The 4628-nt window shown below is 52.8% G+C and overlaps 1 long non-coding RNA gene across 1 annotated transcript; it reads right to left on the bottom strand.

The window, feature by feature from the left end:
- Positions 1-855: 855 nt before the first annotated feature.
- Positions 856-2044, bottom strand: LOC140698549 (uncharacterized). The gene is made up of 3 exons (XR_012076369.1): positions 1810-2044; positions 1595-1722; positions 856-1471 (listed from the first exon to the last, which is right to left on the bottom strand). It is a non-coding gene; the product is annotated as an uncharacterized lncRNA (long non-coding RNA).
- Between the last annotated feature and the right edge of the window lie 2584 nt (positions 2045-4628).

The raw sequence follows: 4628 nt of genomic DNA, 5'->3' as shown, positions 1-4628 counted from the left end.
GTTCTAGCAGGTGATGTAACCCCAGGAGGGCATCCTGAGAACCTCTGGTTTGCAGCCAAGTTGGACGGAAGTGTGGGTAACCTCAGGCCCCACTACTGGCAGGTGGCACCTCACGTGGGGCGGGGGCAGGGCTGTGGGGCTGAGCCCTGACCCTGCAGGTCTGTGCTAACTTCAGGTGGTGTCAGAATTGCACTGAGTTGCAGGTATCCAGGTGGTGCTGGAGAACTGGCTGGTGTGGGAGAAGCAGTTGGGAATGCAATTACCAACGAAAGGGAGGGAAGGTCATATTCTGTTTTATTTGGAATTTTATCAAGAAATGTTCACCGTTTCAGAAGACCACAAAACCTACTGCAAAGCTTGCTGCTTATGACATGTGAGTCACCAGAATGACATCTGTGTTAGTCTGCCTTTGTAGCTGTCATGTGCAAATACGTAACATAGTAGATTTGACATTCCTTTCCATAGACTTCAGATCCAGCATTTCTAAGCCAACGGAGGCACATAAAATGCGTTCTTTTGTTTCTTAACGCATTCGTTGTAAGTAAGTGCAACTGACGACTGCAGTGTGTCTTCTGATATAACGTGGTCCAAGCAAAGTCTTCGAATGCATGTAACTTTATTCTTAATTACTCACCTTTCATCTTTCCTACATGTGATAATCAAGGCTTAGGGCTGAAAATCCCGTGTCCCAGAAAACCCCTGTCTTGGGCAAATCAGGACAGTCGGTCACCCTAGATAGCGTCATTTTTTTTCCCTGAAATTATGAGTAGGTATGTTTTATTATATGAGAATTTAATTCCATGACCACAAAGGACAGGTTACAAAACAGTCGTTGTAAGAAAAGAGTACTGGGTCTGGTAGGGTGGAAAACCATCGCCCTGGAGATAGCCCTGACTCACGGAGCAGTTTAAGAATGGGATGTTCCCGCAGGCTGCCCAAAACGGGGCGCACCAGGGCTGAGGCCAGCACCCCCAGCAGAGGAGAGGAACGGTTGTCTTCGAGTTCCACACGTGCCAGGTGTTTAATCACCACGGTAACGTACGGGGTTATCGTCGCTGACCAGGACGCCGGGGGCCAGAGAGGTTATGCGTCTTCACTAATCACTCATTCCACAAGTGCTTGTGGACAAGCCCACACCCGCACACCCGGCAACTCCGAGGGTGCGGGGCTGTGTCAGCGACTCACACTGACTTACCCCTGCTCTCACAGGGCCAACAGGTAAGTGGGAAAAACAAACTTTCTACAAACAATCACACAAAACCTGTATAATTATAACTGTGACAGCGAATGAAGGAGCATGGCATCTTAGCAGGAGAGCCTTTCAGCTTAGGTCCATGCAGCAAAGACTCGCTGAGCACCTGCTCTTTGCCGAAGTGCCGGGTGCTCGGGAAACAGCGGTGAACACGGCGGACACGGACTTCGTCCTCGTCGAACTCCCACGTCTAGTGGGAAAAGCAGACACCAAGCAAGGCTGACAAATGAGAGAAAGGGATCTTGTGAGAGAGAACTTCAAGGTTACCTGGAAGCATTTAGCAAAGGCATTTGATCTAGTATAAGAAACCAGGGCAGGCCTGTGGGGAACATCTGTCCTTACTGAGGCTTAAAGGATCAGGCAGCATTCAGCCAGGCAGAGGTGTGCAAAGCCGTCCCCAGTCAGCCCATCTCCAGCTCAGGTAGTGCCTTCTGCCCCGGAGAGTCTTTGTCTGAAGGCATATGCTCTGTCTGGGCATAAACACGGGTTCAGATAGAAGGCTGGGCACTAAGCGAAGAGCTTTCTCCACGCTGCCCTGCCTCGAACGGGACACTGACCTTGGAGGGGACGAGCTGGGAGCTTCCCGTCTCAGTGGGTGACGTCGGGGCACTTCCCTTCCCCTGCTGTTCTGTCTGTGGCATCACTGGGGGCTGGATTAGCAAAAGCCTTTTTCCTTGCAGCTGTCATAAAAAAGGCAGGAAACAAAACCGTGTTTACCCAGACCCCCTTGCTGGAATGATTGGGCACGTGGCCCCGTTCTGGCCAATCAGCGGACGATACTGGGCAGGCTTTCCGGAAGAACATCTTTAAAGGGACAGATCAGCCCCTTTCCTCCTTCTTGCCTTGGATGGCAAGGAATGCACCGGAAGCCCAGCAGCCACCTTGCGAGCCTGGGGAGGAACGCTGCTTGCCCAGGATGTGGAATCCGGAAGAAAGGGCCTGGCCCTCTCACAGTCCACGTCACGCTGCCACAAAGGCGCTGCTTCTGCCGACGTGACTGTTCTGAGAGGCTGCTGAGCGTCTCACTCTGAAGTGTTTCAGGTGTTTTTCCTCCTGCTGCCTTTATCTGCTACCAACATCCGTGCGATGCGCTTAAGCTGTAATTCAAGCTGAATCACATTTGTTTAGATTTTGGTGCTCAGCGTGGCAGGGCCAGCTGCCTTTTGAAACGCCTTGATTTGAACACCTGGGGGTCCGGCAGCCTAGACTCCACGTTAAAACAGGTGAGAAGTGTTCAGGGAGTGGCTCCACCCCAAAGTCTGAGCACAATAAAAATGACGTGGATTAACTTTTTTAAAAGTGTGGCTGAAGGAAAAATAGAAAAAGAAAACACGAAGAGAAAAAAAGACAAGGGCACGAACCCGGTCTTGGTGGTGTGCCGTCAGCAGCGCCTTCCGCAAGGTCTGCACGGGGAGGCGCTTCCTCCCAAGGGAAGTCTTTCTTTAAGATCGAGGATTCCTCCAGGCAGTGCCCTTTGCCCGCATGTCACATCGTCTAGTCACAGGGACATGTTTACGAGGCAGACGTCCTGAGGCGATCATACGTCCTCTGCAGTGCGATTTCAAAGTATTTTCTTACTGGAAAGAACCTGCCCCTTTCATTGCCCCTGGAACACAATCCGGGGTTTGTAAGTCAAAGCTGCGCATTGACCGTATCACAGAGTGCTTTCTCTGGTTCAGAAATGGTGGCCCTTGTAGAGCTGATCTTCAAGGAACCAGACTCTTCTGGGTTCAGGGGTGTTGTGTATGCTGTCTGCCTCGCCAGCTGAGCCGGAGAGAAGGCAGTGGACTGACTCGGTTGGCTTGGCTGGACCCTGGGCTTGACAGAGGGGCGAGGGGAGCAGCAGAGAATCTGGAGGTAAGACCAGCCACCTCCCGCGTGGGGTTTGAGACACCTGCTTGCCCCGCCTCTCCTCCTTTTGAGCACCTGACGGGGCCACTGCCTTGGGGTAAGTCCACCACAGTCAGAGCAGGGTGCAAAGCAGAAAGGCTTCCTTGGTTTCAAGGAGCAGAGAAACATGGAGGCCAACTTGGAAAAAGAGGATTTATCACGTATGTAAAACTGGAGCCAGAAAGCCGGTCGGGGGTCGAGGCTGCTGCGGGAACTGGCCGTTCCTTTTGTCTCTCGTGGTCGGTGCCGTCTCCCTCCGTGATCTCCCTCTGCCTCTCTTCCCAGATGTGGCCGCTCTGTTTTCCTCTCCTTATCAACAAGCCATCTCCTCAATCCAAACGCCAGAAAGAGCTAGTCCAAATGACTTTGTGCATTGACATCGCCCCTTTGGCAGTGTTCTTTGCCAAAGGCATCGTCATGAGCCGTTAGGCAGCTCACAGACAGGCTGCCGCAGGCCAGGTGCCGCCTCAGTCCGCTCAGTGGTCACTGATGCGCAGACGCCAGCCTGACGTGACTGTCCTGACCCAGGGGTCTGTGGACAGGGCAGCTCACACTGGCAGCAGGTGTTAGGCAGCACAGTCCTGGGACTTGCATTCAGACTGAGTTCAATGTCACCACATGGTAATTTGCTTGACCAGCGACACTCAGATTTCCTCATCCGTAAGTAGAGGATAATAATAAAACCTGTTTCCCAGGGCCGTGGTGAGGCTTCAACGGGAAAATGTGTAGGTGAAAGGGCTTTGTAAACACATCAGACTAATGGTATTATTATCAGAAAGGAACACACTCAAGCCATTTTGACCCATTTAGCTTCTCGGGAAGGCTAGCCATCGATCTAAACAGAGAAGAGTGACAGGGAACACGGAGCAGGTGGGAAGTGCCAGGGGCCGGAATCTCTTGCTCCCCGGAGTGAAGCGGTGTCCAGGGTAGCCGGCCAGGAGTCCTGTCCCCCGGGCCCCACAAGGCTCTGGGTGCGTGCGTGTGTCTGTGTGTCTGTCTGTGTGCAACACGAGTGGCAGGGAGCAGGCCAACCCTCCCCTCCTGCTTGTTCGGTGCCCCTCCTCCCCCTGCGGGTGGCCTCCTTTTCACCACTAATCTCTCCACGTTCCTTTTAAGACAAAGAGAGAAAAGTAGACAGGAAATTTTCAAAACTCAGAGTTGATAAGTGAGGTGGCAGTGAGTGGGCAGAAGTAATGAGACACTGCGTGTGAGTTCCCCAGAAGGGCTGGGCTGTTCGGCCCACAGAACTGAACTCTGGGGAATTTTGACTCACAGATAAACATCCTGTAGCTGCTGGTAAATATCAGGCCCTTTGTGTGAAATGTGGTCCCCACCTTGGGCAGAGCTGCGTCTGGGCACCCTGGGAGCTCCCAGACTCAGTGCAGAGGTGGGTGGCTTCGGGCGGGCACTGGACCAAGGGCAGTGGTTTGCTGTTGTGCTCAGCACACGAGTCCTTAAAACACGGGAGGCAAGGGACACCTCTTTC

The sequence above is a fragment of the Vicugna pacos genome, chromosome 9 (genome assembly GCF_048564905.1).
Source record: "Vicugna pacos chromosome 9, VicPac4, whole genome shotgun sequence".
In the NCBI taxonomy this organism is placed as follows: Eukaryota; Metazoa; Chordata; class Mammalia; order Artiodactyla; family Camelidae; genus Vicugna; species Vicugna pacos.
The sequence above is the reverse complement of the archived record's forward strand: the minus strand, read 5'-3'. Positions and strand labels throughout refer to the sequence as shown.